Below are 18,439 nucleotides of genomic sequence, written 5' to 3'. Positions count from 1 at the left end.
GGCGGGGGGAAAAAAAAGGATCAGATCCTTAGTCAGCCTTAGAGGGATGTGCTATGATTTAGTGAATAGTATTTTGTCTACATTTTTGAGGAATATCAACCATTACTACTAGGTGGGGCGTCAAATAGCTTAGTTGTTAGCAGGTTTTGAAAGGCGAGCTAGAGATATGACAGTTCGAATCCCGGGTCTGACGTGAAAAATCTGTCGGGAAGTGAGCTAGCGTACCGGGAAGATTGCTGGTATCAAATCCTAGATGCCATTGTCTTCCGTTGTGCTATTGAGAAATCCACAGCAACCGCTCCCTGGGTGCTCAGTGTGGCAGCCCCCTGCTCCAACCTCTTCAACCTGTAGGCCTATAAGTGTCTTTCGGAGGGGCTGGGATAAAGCAGAAGTCATAGAGTGAATCAAGCAGATTCAGGGTCTCCAGTCACTTTGTTTTCATGTATTTATTGATGTTTAATGACCATCCCTCCGTGTTAAAATAGATGTGGTCAGAGGCTGCCAAAGTGGATAACGTTATTCCCTTCCGTTTCCATGGAGACGTCAATATCTACAGCTATGCAAATTAATCATATCACCAGTGAATAGGAGGATTTTATAACCATGGCTACCTAAGTCAACAAGCAAATTATTTTCATGACAAACCTGTTATGAAGAAGCAAAGCCTCTACTGCTAATAATCAAATGAAACCTTTAACATGCATCCCTCCCTCCCTCATAAAATATATGATCAATTGGTGCATAAGCACCAAGCATAATAAGTGAATTCAAGGAAGGGAGGAAGAAGGCAATTTTAAGTATTCAAACAGGACCTACATTCCATTGGTTGCAGTGGGATAGATTGTCCACCGGAGGGCAGTCCAGCCCGCCGTCCTGTTGGTCGTACTTAGAGCGCTGCACCCTCAGTCAATTAAACCACTAACCTTCCCTGTCTCTCAACAGAGCGGGAACAACACACTGTAGAAATAAAGGTGACCAATACATCCAAGTCTAAGACTTAATAATGCATTCAGCACAACTTTTTACCCCTTTTACCTCAACACATCTCTCACTGCAATACAATATCGATCCTTAAAGAAACAGCCGCTGCTCCTTCCTGCTAGAGGGACAGAAAATAATGCAAAAGAGTAGAACAATATCTCACTTCTAAAGAGGGAAAGCTCGTTTACTCCCCAGACTCAGCGTAATAGCCTATGCAGGGCACAGTGTATGTAATGGTTGGTCCTGACAGGGGGATCGTAGAGGGTCATAGGTTATGTCCAAAATGGCACTCCATTCCCTGTAGTGCACTACTTTGACCAGAGCCCTGTTCAAAGCAATGCACTACATAGGGAATAGGGTGCCACTTCAGATGCAACCATAGAATGCTATTGACTGTGGATGTTAGTGTGAGGATAATTGGCTTGCTGATATACGGCATTGACAGACATTGTGACGTACTGGAGGACTTTGTTGAGTCAGAGAGACAGACTGCCTGATGCCCAAGTCTATCTCTTTATAGTTGTTTTCTGTTTCTCTTTCCTCTGTCATCCCTCCATCATCCCTCTGTCGCTATCAGAGCAGGCTGGTGGGAGGAGCTATAGGAGGATGGGCTCATTGTATTGGCTAGAATGGAATAAATGGAACGGAATCAAACATGGTTTCCATATGTTTGATAGCGTTCCATTAATGTCATTCCTGCCGGTACAATGAGACTGTCCTCCTATGGCTCTTCCCGCCAGCCTCCTCTGTTCACCACCCTTCCTTCAGTGAACCTCACCACTCCTTCCTTCCATGGTTGGGTTCCCTGAATCACTATGTAAAGCTCACATGGCCACATGCCACATGAATGCAGGAGTTATTGTACTGAGGCTCATACCTTCAGATCATGATATTAAAAATCTATTCACATGGGGACTCCACTGAGATTGCTACAAAGGCAACCGTTCCTTAATCATTGTTATATGTGAATATCTCCAGGGATAATTGGGGAATAGGCCGTTGGCATTATGAATTCCTCAATGGATTATTGGGCTGCAGACAGCTGCAGGATGACTGGGTGGTTTTTGCTGACTTCCATTTCACCCAAACACATCCATTATTAGTGACTACAGAGCGTAGTTATCATTTTAATAGCCCCATGCTGTGTGAGGCTGTTGACGATGACAGAGGAAGGAGAGGTTTGCAGTGACAGAGAGGATCGCTGCTTTGTTCCTGCTGGTTGTGATGAGGTGGCATGGGAGGGACAGACAGGGAGTCCGAGAGAGAGGCCCACAGAGAGAGAGGGGGGGGAGAGAGTGAGAGAGAGATAGAGACTGAGAGAGAGAGAAAAAAAGAAAGAAGGAGAGAGGGGGAGAGAGAGAGAGACAAACCAATATCTGTTGTTTGTCAGCCAGAGATAGTGTGCTCTCTGTCTCTCACTTTTATATATTCTCTTTTCTTCTCTCTCTTTCTCTCTCTCTCTCTTTTTCTCTCTTCTATTCTCTTCTCTCTCTCTCTCTCGTTACTTTACTGACCTAGCCTCTTTCTCCTTGTCGACTCCAGAGGTTAGAGAATACAGCCTGGTAATGTGTTACGTGTCTCCTCATTATCACAAACCAGTGCATGCAGGTAATGAGGGACATTTTGAATGGCTTCATTAGGATCAATAATGTATGACATGTTATACATTGTTATGGACATCCATCAGCTATAATAGATCAGTGGATTTCCACTGCTCTCTTTTGCATTGGAATTCCCCATTAGTCTTCAGGGAGTTTCCCATCTGTACGGTCACTTCCTCCATCAGAGATTTCTTATCCATTTCTTCCTAGGATGTGGATCAGCAGGGGCGTATTCACTAGTGGACACCGTAGCAACCCCTTTTTTTGTCTCCAACAAAAAACAGAGTTTCTATTGAACAAATTCAGGTAGATCCCTCCCGATGTTGTCCCGTTTGGTTCCTAGTGAATACATCCCAGGCTTCTCCAGTCCTCTGAGGGTTATTAGGACTAGAAGAGGTTAGTAGTGAATTAATAGGAATGGGAACATTACTTTAGAAGGAGAGAGTGTTCACAAATGTCCTTGCTTGCTGACATCTGAATAAACCAACATTAGCCCAAGCAGCATAATCATCATTCTGCCCGGATACGGCCTGGATATAGTATATGAATTAGATGGAGCGGCTAATAGCAATGTCGTGACATTACAAGGGCTCTTGGATGCTTTAATGCAGTGTGATGTGGAGGGTATATCAAATGCTCTCAGGCTAACATCGGTTGGGGAAATGTCTTTCCATGAAACCAGGGGGGGAAGCCAAGGCAGGGAGAAAGTTACTTCATGTAATAGAAGGGGATGTCTCTCTATGGTTTATAAAGCAGCTGATGTCACAAAGTGCTATACAGAAACCCAGCCTTAAACCCAAAATAGAAAGCTGTCTCACTACGGTTCCCTTCGTTGGGAGAATTTCCTGAACATGTGAGATTTGGCTTCTACTTATATAATGGCAAATTAAAGAGTAAGACTATGAGTGAATTGAACTGAGTAGTTATTGGTAAAGGACGAAGGGGTATATTTTAGTGGATTTAGATTTCAGTTGCAATGTTTATGTACATGTGAATGTACAGTATTTTATACAATTGTATCTCATTTTCTTGAGCGTGTAATTTAGCTCAGGGTTTGTTTATTTGTTTCATAGTGTTTTCTTCCTCATCTTTATCAAGGTGCCAATGATTTTGGACGTGACTACATTTAAGACCTGTAGTTCTTTGCCGATGACTAATATTATGCTTCTGTCGGTCAGAGCTTCAGTTGAACAATTGAGGGAAGTCATATAATATAACACTGACGTCATGACGCTACATTGTATGACTGTTTCAAACCATAAAACTACAGAAGCTCAAATATTCATCAATATAGATAGCAAATATGTTATCGGAAGATTGTTGTTGATCGACGTTGGGGTATCTGAGGATACAATTCAAACTCATCCCTTCATAGACTCAGCAACACAACAGAAGGTCACACATATTGTCAAATGGGACAAGTCAGGCTATCGATTTCACATTAGGCCTCAAACTTTTCTAGTCCTACCTGGCACAAAACAACCCTTTCATACACTTCACTACAGAGTTATGAATCAAGAAAAATAAGAAACCTCCGAAAATGGCAACAAAACTTCAAATTGATTTTGGTGTTGTCTTTTTTTACGATATAAAAGGCACAGATCTGGGGAAGGGTACCAAAAAATCTCTGCAGCATTGAAGGTCCCCAAGAACACAGTGGCCTCAACCATTCTTAAATGGAAGAGGTTTGGAACCAAGACTCTTCCTAGAGCTGGCTGCCCGGCCAAACTGAACAATCGGTGGAGAAGGGCCTTGCTCAGGGAAACCAAGAACCCAATGATAACTCTTACAGAGCTCCAGAGTTCCTCTGCGGAGATGGGAGAACCTTCCAGAAGGACAACCATCTCTGCAGCACTCCACCAATCAGGCATTTATGGTAGTGTCCAGACGGGAGCCACTCCTCGGTAAAAAGCACATGACAGCCCTCTTGGAGTTTGCCAAAAGGACTCATAGACCATGAGAAGCAAGATTATCTGGTCTAATGAAACCAAGATTGAACTCTTTGGCCTGATTGCCAAGTGTCACATCTGGATGAAACCTAGCACCATCCCTGCGGTGAAGTATGGTGGTGGCAGCATCATGCTGTGGGGATATTTTTCAACGGCAGGGACTGGAAGACTAGTCCGGATCGAGGGAAAGATGAACGGAGCAAAGTACAGAGAGATCCTTGATAAAAGACCTGCTCCAGAGCGCTCAGGACCTCAGACTGGGGCGAAGGTTCACTTTTCAATAGGACACAGCCAAGACAACGCAGGTGTGGCTTTGGAATTTGAACCCAATCGAACATCTTTGGAGAGACCTGAAAATAGCTGTGTAGCGACGCTCCCCATCCAACCTGAAAGTGCTTAAGAGGATCTGCAGAGAAGAATGGGAGAAACTCCACAAATACAGGTGTGCCAAGCTTGTAGCGCCATACCCAAGAAGACTCAAGGCTGTAATCGCTGCCAAAGGATCTTCAACAAAGTACTGAGTAAAGGGTTATAATATTTATTTAAATGTGATATTTCCGATTTTTTTTGTTGCAATAAAACGGTTTTTGCTTTGTCATTATGGGGTATCGTGTGTAGATTGATGAGGGGAAAACATATTTAATCCATTTACAGTGAGGCTGTGAACGTAACAAAATGTGGAAAAAGTCACGGGGTCTGAATACTTTCCGAATGCACTGTATACAACACCTCTATATGAATTTACCGTTTGACAACATCCTTCCGGCTTTGAGGTTGCTGTTCGTGATGCTCAGTAAAGCCAGCTTGAACACAGAGCTTGTCAATTGATTTACGATCTGCCCCAGGTTCAAGGTTGAGGTGAAAGGTACCCTGACATTCCTTCTTAATCAAATTCAGAAGCAATTCAATCACATGCAGTTGCTCTAAAAGGTATTAATCTGATCTCCAGCGATTTGTAAAGGCTCTGGCCCGTGCACTGCATGTTGAAAGAAGAGTACAGACGTGTCACACAGCACAGTCATGTCTTTTCACCGCTATATTGGAATAGCACATCCGTAATGCACGTCATAGATAAATATATTTGAAACGTGTGGAATACATGTGAAATAAATATCAAATCAAATCAAATGTATTTATATAGCCCTTCGTACATCAGCTGATATCTCAAAGTGCTGTACAGAAACCCAGCCTAAAACCCCAAACAGCAAGCAATGCAGGTGTAGAAGCACGGTGGCTAGGAAAAACTCCCTAGAAAGGCCAAAACCTAGGAAGAAACCTAGAGAGGAACCAGGCTATGTGGGGTGGCCAGTCCTCTTCTGGCTGTGCCGGGTGGAGATTATAACAGAACATGGCCAAGATGTTCAAATGTTCAGAAATGACCATCATCATTGAGTATAGCCCACAAAGACCTCCGCCACAGCACAACCCAAGGGGGGGGGGTGCCAACCCAGACAGGAAGATCACATCAGTGACTCAACCCACTCAAGTGACGCATCCCTCCTAGGGACGGTATGAAAGAGCCCTGGTAAGCCAGTGACTCAGCCCCTGTAATAGGGTTAGAGGCAGAGAATCCCAGTGGAAAGAGGGGAACCTGCCAGGCAGAGACAGCAAGGGTGGTTCGTTGCTCCAGAGCCTTTCCGTTCACCTTCACACTCCTGGGCCAGACTACATTCAATCATATGACCCACTGAAGAGAGTCTTCAGTAAAGACTTAAAGGTTGAGACCGAGTTTGCGTCTCTCACATGGGTAGGCAGACCATTCCATAAAAATGGAGCTCTGTAGGAGAAAGCCCTGCCTCCAGCTGTTTGCTTAGAAATTCTAGGGGCAATTAGGAGGCCTGCGTCTTGTGACCGTAGCGTACGTGTAGGTATGTGTGCTTTGTAGGTTAGCAGTAAAACCTTGAAATCAGCCCTTGCCTTGACAGGAAGCCAGTGTAGGGAGGTTAGCACTGGAGTAATATGATCAAATGTTTGGTTCTAGTCAGGATTCTAGCAGCCGTATTTAGCAATAACTGAAGTTTATTTAGTGCTTTATCCGGGTAGCCGGAAAGTAGAGCATTGCAGTAGTCTAACCTAGAAGTGACAAAAGCATGGATTCATTTTTCTGCATCATTTTTGGACAGAAAGTTTCTGATTTTTGCAATGTTACGTAGATGGAAAAAAGCTGTCCTTGAAACAGTCTTGATATGTTCTTCAAAAGAGAGATCAGGGTCCAGAGTAACGCCAAGGTCCTTCACAGTTTTATTTGAGACGACTATACAACCATTAAGATTAATTGTCAGATTCAACAGAAGATCTCTTTGTTTCTTGGGACCTAGTACAAGCATCTCTGTTTTCTCAGAGTTTAAAAGTAGAAAGTTTGCAGCCATCCACTTCCTTATGTCTGAAACACATGCTTCTAGTGAGGGCAATTTTGGGACTCCACCATGTTTCATTGAAATGTACAGCTGTGTGTCATCCGCAAAGCAGTGAAAGTTAACATTATGTTTTCGAATGACATCCCCAAGAGGTCAAATATATAGTGAAAACAATAGTGGTCCTAAAACGGAACCTTGAGGAACACCGAAATTTACAGTTGATTTGTCAGAGGACAAACCATTCACAGAGACAAACTGATGTCTTTCCGACAGATAAGATCTAAACCAGGCCAGAACTTGTCCGTGTAGACCAATTTGGGTTACCAATCTCTCCAAAAGAATGTGGTGATCAATGGTATCAAAAGCAGCACTAAGGTCTAGGAGCACGAGGACAGATGCAGAGCCTTGGTCTGATGCCATTAAAAGGCCATTTACCACCTTCACAAGTGCAGTCTCAGTACTATGATGGGGTCTAAAACCAGACTGAAGCATTTCGTATACATTGTTTGTCTTCAGGAAGGCAGTGAGTTGCTGCGCAACAGCCTTTTCTAACATTTTTGAGAGGAATGGAAGATTCAATATAGGCCGATAGTTTTTTATATTTTCTTGGTCAAGGTTTGGCTTTTTCAAGAGAGGCTTTATTACTGCCACTTTTAGTGAGTTTGGTACACCTCCGGTGGATAGAGAGCCGTTTATTATGTTCAACATAGGAGGGCCAAGCACAGGAAGCAGCTCTTTCAGTAGTTTAGTTGGAATAGGGTCCAGTATGCAGCTTGAAGGTTTAGAGGCCATGATTATTTTCATCATTGTGTCAAGAGATATAGTACTAAAACACTTGAGCGTCTCTCTTGATCCTAGGTCCTGGCAGAGTTGTGCAGACTCAGGACAACTGAGCTTTGAAGGAATACGCAGATTTAAAGAGGAGTCCGTAATTTGCTTTCTAATATTTTCTCATGATCTTTTCCTCAAAGAAGTTCATGAATTTATCACTGCTGAAGTGAAAGCCATCCTCTCTTGGGGAATGTTGGTTTTAGTATCAAAAAGGAATTTCGGATTGTTGTTATTTTCCTCAATTAAGTTAGAAAAATAGGATGATCGAGCAGCAGTAAGGGCTCTTCGGTACTGCACGGTACTGTCTTTCCAAGCTAGTCGGAAGACTTCCAGTTTGGTGTGGCGCCATTTCCGTTCCAATTTTCTGGAAGCTTGCTTCAGAGCACGGGTATTTTCTGTGTACCAGGGAGCTAGTTTCTTATGACAAATGTTTTTAGGGGTGCAACTGCATCTAGGGTATTGCGCAAGGTTAAATTGAGTTCCTCAGTTAGGTGGTTAACTGATTTTTGTCCTCTGGAGTCCTTGGGTAGACAGAGGGAATCTGGAAGGACATCAAGGAATCTTTGTGTTGTCTGTGAATTTATAGCACAACTTTTGATGTTCCTTGGTTGGGGTCTGAGCAGATTATTTGATGCAATTGCAAACGTAATAAAATGGTGGTCCGATAGTCCAGGTTTATGAGGAAAAACATTAAGATCCACAACATTTATTCCATGGGACAAAACTAGGTCCAGAGTATGACTGTGACAGTGAGTGGGTCTAGAGACATGTTGGACAAAACCCACTGAGTCGATGATGGCTCTGAAAGCCTTTTGGAGTGGGTCTGTGGACTTTTCCATGTGAATATTAAAGTCACCAAAGATTAGAATATTATTTGCTATGACTACAAGGTCCGATAGGAATTCAGGGAACTCAATGAGGAACGCTGTATATGGCCCAGGAGGCCTGTAAACAGTAGCTATAAAAAGTGATTGAGTAGGCTGCATAGATTTCATGACTAGCAGCTCAAAAGACGAAAACGTCATTTTTTTTTTGTAAATTGAAATTTGCTATCGTAAATGTTAGCAACACCTCCGCCTTTGCGTATGTAATACAGTATGTGATTGAAAGGTTGAAAAGCATTATCGGAGGCTAGTGTAAGTCGACCACTAAGCAATACGCCTCCGTGATGTCATCACAGACGGCCTCAGAACTTTTCTCACTGCTCTCTTCGATCTCAGTCGGTCCCCTTTGCCCGGGGAGTATTTCCCTAAGCTATTCCCCCTCCTACACGCCCACTCTCTTTGAGCGTGTGACGTTTGAAAGTAAGATCGGTAGAGGCAGATTGTCTTCAAGCCTGTCTAGGTGTTGTATCCCCAGATGACCTCTTCATAAAGGCCAGAGAGCGGTGTCAGACACTCAGGAGAGAAGCACCATCACATTTAGAACAGACAACTTTGGGAAAGGAAGGGGAGGAAGGGGAGGAAGGGGAGGAAGGGGAGGAAGGATCAACGTCTTTGGAAGTTAACTCTCCTTTTCTAAGAAGATTAAGCTGTTTGTCAAAGGAAGGCGTGGGACAATGAACGATTGCATCTTTTTTCATCCACTCTCCACTTTCTCTCTCTATCTTCCTCTCAGCGGGGAGTTTTTGGGGATGAGAAAGAATGTCTAATGACACTTTAAAAAAACTTTTTATACGAAATGAAAGACTACAGTTACAATGTCTCTTCACATACACTGCACAAAACATTAAGAACACCTGATCTTTCCATGACATAGACTGACCCGGTGAATCTAGATGAAAGCTATGATCCCTTATTGATGTCACTTGTTAAATCCACTTCAATCAGTGTAGATGAAGGGGAGGAGACGGGTTGAAGGATTTTAAGCCTTGAGACAATTGAGACATGGATTGTGTATCTGTGCCATTCAGAGGGTGAATTGGCAAGACAAAATATTTAAGTGTCTTTCAACGGGGTATGGTAGTAGATGCCATGCGCACCGGTTTGTGTCAAGAACTGCACCACTGTTGGGTTTATCACACTCAATGGTTTCCCATGTGTATCAAGAATGGTTCACCACCCACAGGACGTTCAGACAACTTGACACAATTGTGGGAATTGTTGAAGTCAACATGGGCCAGCATCCCCGTGGAGCACTTTCGACACCTTGCAGTGTCCATGCCCCGACAAATTGAAGGCTGTTCTCAGGGCAAAAGGGGGTGCAAAGCAATATTCGAAAGGTATTCCTAATGTTTTGTATTCTCAGTGTATATTCTACTGCATGCTGCTACAGTAGGTCACAGAGAGGGTGCTTTGCACCCCAATCATCACCCACAATAACTCTGCTGTGTCACAGCAGTACACATGTAGTAATTACAACTAATTGTGTGGCAGCAATTATTGCTGCTCAATTTGTCTGTCTGTTGATTCAGTCTGCCAAACAGATGCTAACGATGTGTCATTATGACATCATATCGAGCACATTGTTGACACATAGTTGAATATGATTGGGGCACAGAACCACAATGGGGCAAATATTAAGTCCATATCAAGACTGTTCTATGATAATGAAATGTTTGCATGCGGTTAACACTTGTGTGCAGACAGTTGTCGTTTGTTTCTTACAAAACTCTAAACTCAAAATTCGAATGAAAAACCTCCCTCTGTGTCAGGGGTCCTCAATGACATTAATCTGTGGGCCGATTGTTTCTTGAGCGGATGGTCTGGGAGCAGGAACATAATTCAAAATCATTTTAACACTGCAAATTGTCAGCAAGAGGCCCAAATAGATCATATTTGACAAAAACATAATGCTTTCCAATTTTGATTACACTAGAATATGATCACATATGCCTCTTTATTTATGCGTGGGTTTGAGATGATTTCCTGGTGATTTTACAGTCTTTTATGTCCAACAGTGAAAATGATAAATTATTGACCTGTGGGTCGCCTATTGGGGAACCCTGGTCTATGTCAATGAAGGACAGCCACTTACTGGGCATAGAGATAACCCACTGGGCATAGAGATAACCCACTGGGCATAGAGATAACCCACTGGGCAAAAACTGGTTGAATCGACGTTGTTTCGGCATCATAAAATAAATAAATAAATGTGATGACATTGAATCAACTTTGAAAACGGATTTGCAAAAAGTCATCAACATAAGGGAATTGTTTCATTTTTCTGTTGATGTTGATTTCACGTTAGTTGAAACTCAATCAAATGTAAATCAAAACTAGATGTTGAAATGCCTTCTGTGTCCAGTTGGAAGGAGCTCCAATATGGCCATGAATATTGCATGGGGGAGGTTATAATCATCGTCCACATAACAACTGATATCACAAACTGTCAGAAAAGAGCTTGTGTCCTGACGAGCTAGCTGACATACGCGTAAGCCTTCGAGATAAACGGAAAAGCTTGAATATCAAAACTTTGAATTATTTAAAAAAAACTGGTGACAGTAACTGTATTCCTTAAACAGTCACTGATTTAATGGCAGCACTCAATTCAATACAAATCCCCAATTGAAGCGTGATCACTGATGAGTAACCAGAAATGGTCAAAATATCCATTCTAATTGGCCACTGGAGAGTTGTGTCTTCATCTCTCCGTGACTGTCACACTGTTCCGTCGGACCCGCTTTAGTGTCACAATCGATGACCGATACGTGTCACAGAGTCCCCAATCCATACTAAACACATATACTCTCTTGGAAGACATGGTGGCGACATCTTGTTAGACTTGAGTTGTACAGGGATAACCTACTCTCGCTACAGACCTGCAGAGCCAACAGGGTTTAATAAAGGAATGTTAGGGGTTTAGTTCATTTGATGCGTGATTAGAAGAGCCCCACCTGTTATTGGTGGATTCGGGGAGAGGGCAGGCTGTCTGGCAGTGACATTGGTTATGTCATGTAATGAGATTTGTAGGCAGGCCCACAGGAAAAAGTGGGGAGGCAGGGTAGCCTAGTGGTTAGAGCATTGGACTAGTAACTTAAAGGTTGCAAGTTCGAATCCCAGAGCTGACAAGGTACAAATCTATCATTCTGCCCCTGAACAGGCAGTTAACCCACTGTTCCTAGGCTGTCATTGAAAATAAGAATTTGTTCTTAACCGACTTGCCTAGTTAAATAAAGGTTGAAAAAATAAGTGAAGGACAATGACAGAAGAATGAATTGAAAGAGGTTGTCTTGAGGAATAGACAGGGATGGTAATTTGCAATGCACATTTTGACTATATACAGTATACTAGTATTGGTACAAAAATGCCAGACTAAGTCTTCTGCACACATTTGTGACAGTTCAGGTGCCTACTGTTGACGAATGAAACAAAATGATCCTGAGAACATTATATTCAAGTAGACAGTGTGCTGTGGGTGGAGGCATTATGTTGCTACCAATATAAGTAGCAACGGTCATCGAAACAGTTCAAATGTTTTCAAAACAATTCTAATAAATGCAACAGTTGGGCAATGGACGAAGATGCTCCAAACTCCAAACTTTTTATTTTTTTTATAATCCATTAGATATTGACTGAATTATATATAGCATTAAATATTTTATAGGCAAGGACAAATAATGAATGGAGTTCAGGTATTTAATTTATTGTCAAATGTATTTATTTCTTAGAATGCTCTCATATACATTTTCTTACTGTAGCAGGTATTTTTTATATATGTTGTGTTCAAATAAATGAAATTATATGTGGCTAATTTGCGTGAATACACCAGGTGTATTTGCATATATGAAATATTAACATAAATGGGTGGAGCTGCACTCACCTGTGCTGCACTCACCTGTGCTGTCTAGACTGACTCATTAATTACAGTTTTTTTCACATTCTCTTGCAAAATTCAACAATTGTGTCAATAGCAGGATACCCTCAGATTAAAAATCAACATGCTTGGCTCTAGATTACACTTATCTAATCTACTTTACATTGTTTGTAAGATTAGACATAACATCACTATAATCCGAGTGTTCATTTTCGGAGGTTACTTTCCTTTCAGCACATCTAATTTGTAAACATTTCTACTGTACTAAACGATTACTTTGTTCATTTGCACATAAAAGGAAAGTTCTCTTATATATCCCCGACAACACTTTAGCACTCTTATAGATACAACAGAAGGATAATGTATTCCATTGAGCCCATTTCAGCCATTACCAGGGTGTGTTTGACAGGTCATTACAAACGGGTCATTACAAGAGTATGAAAGAGTCACAGGAGCAAAATTAAATCAATCAGTCCTGTGAGATTTAAGTTACAAGTGTATTTTGCACCTCTCAAACACAGAAAAGAGATGGCCGAAGAAGACAGTCCGTCCCCCCCCCCCCGGTTGGGAATTTTTATTTAACCTTTATTTAACCAGGTAGGCCAGTTGAGAACAAGTTCTCATTTACAACTGCGACCTGGCCAAGACAAAGCAAAGCAGTGCGACATAAACAACAACACAGAGTTACAAATGGGATAAACAAACATACAGTCAATAACACAATAAAAAAAGTCTATATATTTTGCGTTGCTAATGCAAGCCATTCAAATTACAAATTAAATACACAGTTATTCTTGTGTAAAATTGACGAGAGATAAACATGATATACAACTTTGAACAAAGAAAGGGGAACTGGGATTTACAGTGGATTTACATAAGCATTTGCATTTCCTACTGCACTGTTGACATTGTAGCAATTATCATGACATTACCCACAAACCCCCATCCTGAGCTACTGCCTCTTATGACTAACAAGCAATCTAAGTCAGGGTTCATGGAGTTATTTAACAAGGTCTGCATGTCCTACTCCTTGTGGTGTGTGTGTGTGTGTGTGTGTGTGTGTGTGTGCGCGCGCCAGGTTGAATCATAGTTCAGCAGGTCTCAGCACACTAGGGAAAGACTCATGTAATATTCAAAAAAGCCCCATGAATGCTTTATTTGCCAGAGAAAATGTGCATGTATCTGTGAAAATGCAGTGTGCATTAGCATATATGTGCATGTATCTGTGAAAATGCAGTGTGCATTAGCATATATGTGCATGTATCTGTGAAAATGCAGTGTGCATTAGCATATATGTGCATGTATCTGTGAAAATGCAGTGTGCATTAGCATATATGTGCATGTATCTGTGAAAATGCAGTGTGCATTAGCATATATGTGCATGTATCTGTGAAAATGCAGTGTGCATTAGCATATATGTGCATGTATCTGTGAAAATGCAGTGTGTGCATTAGCATATATGTGCATGTATCTGTGAAAATGCAGTGTGCATTAGCATATATGTGCATGTATCTGTGAAAATGCAGTGTGCATTAGCATATATGTGCATGTATCTGTGAAAATGCAGTGTGTGCATTAGCATATATGTGCATGTATCTGTGAAAATGCAGTGTGTGCATTAGCATATATGTGCATGTATCTGTGAAAATGCAGTGTGCATTAGCATATATGTGCATGTATCTGTGAAAATGCAGTGTGCATTAGCATATATGTGCATGTATCTGTGAAAATGCAGTGTGTGCATTAGCATATATGTGCATGTATCTGTGAAAATGCAGTGTGTGCATTAGCATATATGTGCATGTATCTGTGAAAATGCAGTGTGTGCATTAGCATATATGTGCATGTATCTGTGAAAATGCAGTGTGTGCATTAGCATATATGTGCATGATTACCCAAGTTCTAAGGCTGTGTTTACACCCAGGAACCTAATTCTGTTATTTTCTTTTCCACTGATTGGTCTTTTCACCAATCACATCAGATCTTTTCACATCAGACTTTTTTTAGAGCTGATTGGTCAAAATACCAATTAGTGAAAAAAGATCTGTATTGGGCTGCCTGTGTACACGCAGCCTATTTGTGTTAGATGTGTAATGTGAATTGATCAGCCATATCATTATAGGGACTACTGTTTATGACTATATGACATTTATGTATTGTAATTAGACTTCCCTGTCCAAAAAGATTCAAGGACATTAGCACAGAAATTCCGATAAGAATATCTCATTGCATTAACACTCATCTCATATCGACTTCTTCAGTGTCCCTATTGTACCTAGACACAGATCCTCTTCACCAGTGTCCTCATATTCCTTCATCCGCTACAGTTCACTAGAGTGAGGTCTCACCTTTAATTAGTTGACTTTGCTGCCAAAAAATATTCTCCGCTCTCCTATAATTGAATGTGAAGTCAAACACCACTCTGTAATGTGTACTCATTAAGTGTATTTGTGATATTCATGAGCCTCCATGGTCTAAGAGAAATCACTCATCACAGACTGAGGGTACGTCCCAAATGGCATCAATTTCCCCTTATAGTAGATTAATTATGACCAGGGCCCGTAGGGTGCCATTTGGGATGTGGCCCACCTTGCTCATGTGGATGAGGAGCCATTTTGAATATACACTAATTTGCCATCCATCCCCTTCTGTTCCATCAATGCTCTCCTCCGGCTCCAAAACAATGACAAAAAGCACTCAGCAGCAACACAACACCATGAATCACTACTCCACAGTACTCTGTGATTGCTTACTCGAGATGCGGACAATTTAGCAGAAAATAGCTATGAATTGAAACCTACAATATTAAAAGTTAGCAGTATGCACACGTAGATACATTACGAAGTATCTTTGTGATACAGGTTGTCTATCATGTTATGCTACAGATTCTGGGGAGGGTCGAAGAAGTGACGTTGTATGTACTGTACTGTGTACACAGCCGAAGGTGCTGAGAGTGCCTCGTTAAATTGTTCCACATAGTTCATCCATCATAAAACCCACAAAGGATGACATCCCAGAGATCAATAATATCCCACTGTACACTTGAATCAAAATCTAATCCTATCTCTTCCCTTGTGCCCTCCTAAAGACCTGAGCTACAGTGAAGCCAGCCATCATTAACCACATACACTTTGGTTGGAAACAAAACAACACCGTGGTCACAATGAATAACCCATATGGTAATGAGGCTTGCAGAGATCCTGCTGACAAGTACAATCTAATTGAGTCTCTGAGGAGTATATTGCCATTGCACTTTCTGAGTGAACCGCACCACAAAGGGAAAAATAAGTACTGGGTAGATTCAGAATGACATCATCTCTAAAAGTTGGAAAGAGAGTAGACATTTTTGTGAGATTTGATGGTTTGCAGTTGTCTACGTGTCACATACGCAAGTGCATGCACAAATGTACGCATTCACACACACACACACACACACACACACACACACACACACACACACACACACACACACACACACACACACACACACACACACACACACACACACACACACACACACACACACACACACACACATACGGTCTACAGTAGATGGAGCTGTTGTCCTGGTCTATTGAACCAGATGAAGACTTTACACAATCTAACAGCTGTTTCTGTCAGACTCCCTCAATGTACAATTAAAACAGAACTCCTTCAGCAACATATCAGCAGGTTGTTACAGATGTAGGATCTTAATTTGGGTCAGTTTTCTACTGCAGGGTAATAATCCTACAGCAACCGGAAATGAAAAATGTAATCTGGTTGATAGAAACAAGTCAGTATCTTTCTTTGCAGGGTTTATCAAATCATTACGATTGGTAAGGATGATAAATAAATCAATCAAATGTATTTAGAAAGCCCTTTTTACATCAGCAGTTGCACAGATACCCAGCCTAAAACACCAAAGAGCAAGCACATCTGCATTGTATCTGCAAGCGTATCTTAATCACTTTTTTAAAGATATAAATGGCTGAAATAGTTTCACCTGACAATACCACTACCGTTTAATACTGTATGATTGCTATATGATTGGGTACTGGCATATAAGTGGACTGGATTCTGTAGATAGAGAAACTGCTACTAGCTAATAATCATATCAACACTGTTTCCCCTTTGGCATCTGTGTTGAATGAACAGTGTTGGGGAGTAGTGAACTACATGTAGTCATTAAATTACATTATTTTGTAGCTTGGTGGTAGTTGAACTAAATTCAAATCTTGGTAGTGTTTTCAGTTCTTAATGACTTTTTTCCATGTAGCGGTGTTGCTAACTACTGGAACTACACACGACTTTTTGTTTTGTGCAAAAAATTAAATAAAAGATAGGTGAAGTAGACAATAATTTCCTTTTTTTCCAGACATCAGACCTGACTAATTCTCACCTGAAACATTGTTTTTGTGTTTAAAACCCCCCAGAGTCGATTGACGCACCGGTGTGTCAATCTGAGTAACATAATAAAGGAATCCCATCAAAATCTGTCAGTTAAAGCTAGAGATATCAGTTTGGGCTACCAACTAATATGATACCATTGTGGAAAGGGGAGATTTTGTTCCATTTTGCTCTGAGACCCCCACAAGTGTCACGGGAGTCATCTGGAGGTAACCGGCTCCAGTTTAAAAATGTATGAAGGTAGTTTTGTGCCTACTCAAAAAAAGGGGTTAAATATGTGTACAAAATAACCCTAAATATTTCCTAAGCTTTCTTATATCTCCTAGATATATTGAATTGAACTGAATTTATTTTGGGCAACATACATTTACAACAAAATGCACAATGTGGACCCAGAGGATATCACTTGAAAGTATTAATTCAAACGCTTGTTTCCAAAGTGGTCCTCGATGGTAAAAACAATAACATGTATAATGATAACAAGACAAAATTACACACAACCATAAATACATGTATTTATATTGACATCCTAAAAGGGTCACTATTCTCTGCACTTCTCCCTAACCTTAAAAATCAACAATGTTCATTTCACATTAAAACAATCTATTCATTGCACGATCATCAAACATATGATTAAGTTTAAGTTACTCCACTCGGAACTCCACAGGCAACAAGCCCACCTCCCAGAACTCCTGTACCCCTATGTGGGTCCTAGGGGGGACATTCAGCATATACTTGATAACATTATTTTGCATGACCTGCATTCTCTTTTTCAGCTTTTTTGATAACCCACTATACCAAGCAGAGCAGGCATAATCAAAATGACACTGAATCAAGGTTGAGACAAGCAGTTTCTTAACTTTAATGTCAAAATATCTAGTGTTACAATATAAACATTTAAATTTCTTTGCCATTTTAGATCGAATTTTAGCAGCAATCAGGTTACCAGAAAGGGATTGATCTAGGGACACACCAAGATAAGATACACTTGTTTTAGATTCAATCTCCTTGCCTGCACAGTTTACCGTTATCTTGTCAGCCCTAAGCAATTTACATTTTGTTCCAAACAAAATCAATTCAGTTTTTCCCAAATGTGGTGACAATTTGTCGTCAGACAACCAATCTCTTACAAAATGCAATTCTTTACTCAGGGTCTCCTCTATGTAAACTGTATCCTTCCTGATACCAGTATGGCTGAATCATCAGCATAAAGCAGGAGTTTGCACTTTACTGTATCTGCCATATCATTAACGTATATAAGAAATAAGAGAGGCCCTACAATTGATCCCTGAGGTGCTCCACAGAATATTTATTTGGCCTCTGACAGAACATCACCAACATTACATACTTGTGTTCTGTTGGTCAAATAAGACCTAAACCAATTCACTGCTACATCATTTAGACCCATGGATTTCAGTTTCATCAGGAGAATATCATGGTCCACAGTGTCAAAAGCTTTCTGCAAGTCTAACATGACCATACCTGTATAGTTCCACTTCTCACTTTCCTGCTTAATGTGGTCAAAAAGGTGGATAAGGCAAGTATAAGAGGAATGAGCGGTTCTAAAGCCAGATTA

Source organism: Oncorhynchus kisutch, linkage group LG12, assembly GCF_002021735.2.
Source record: "Oncorhynchus kisutch isolate 150728-3 linkage group LG12, Okis_V2, whole genome shotgun sequence".
Lineage (NCBI taxonomy): Eukaryota > Metazoa > Chordata > Actinopteri > Salmoniformes > Salmonidae > Oncorhynchus > Oncorhynchus kisutch.
The sequence above is the reverse complement of the archived record's forward strand: the minus strand, read 5'-3'. Positions refer to the sequence as shown.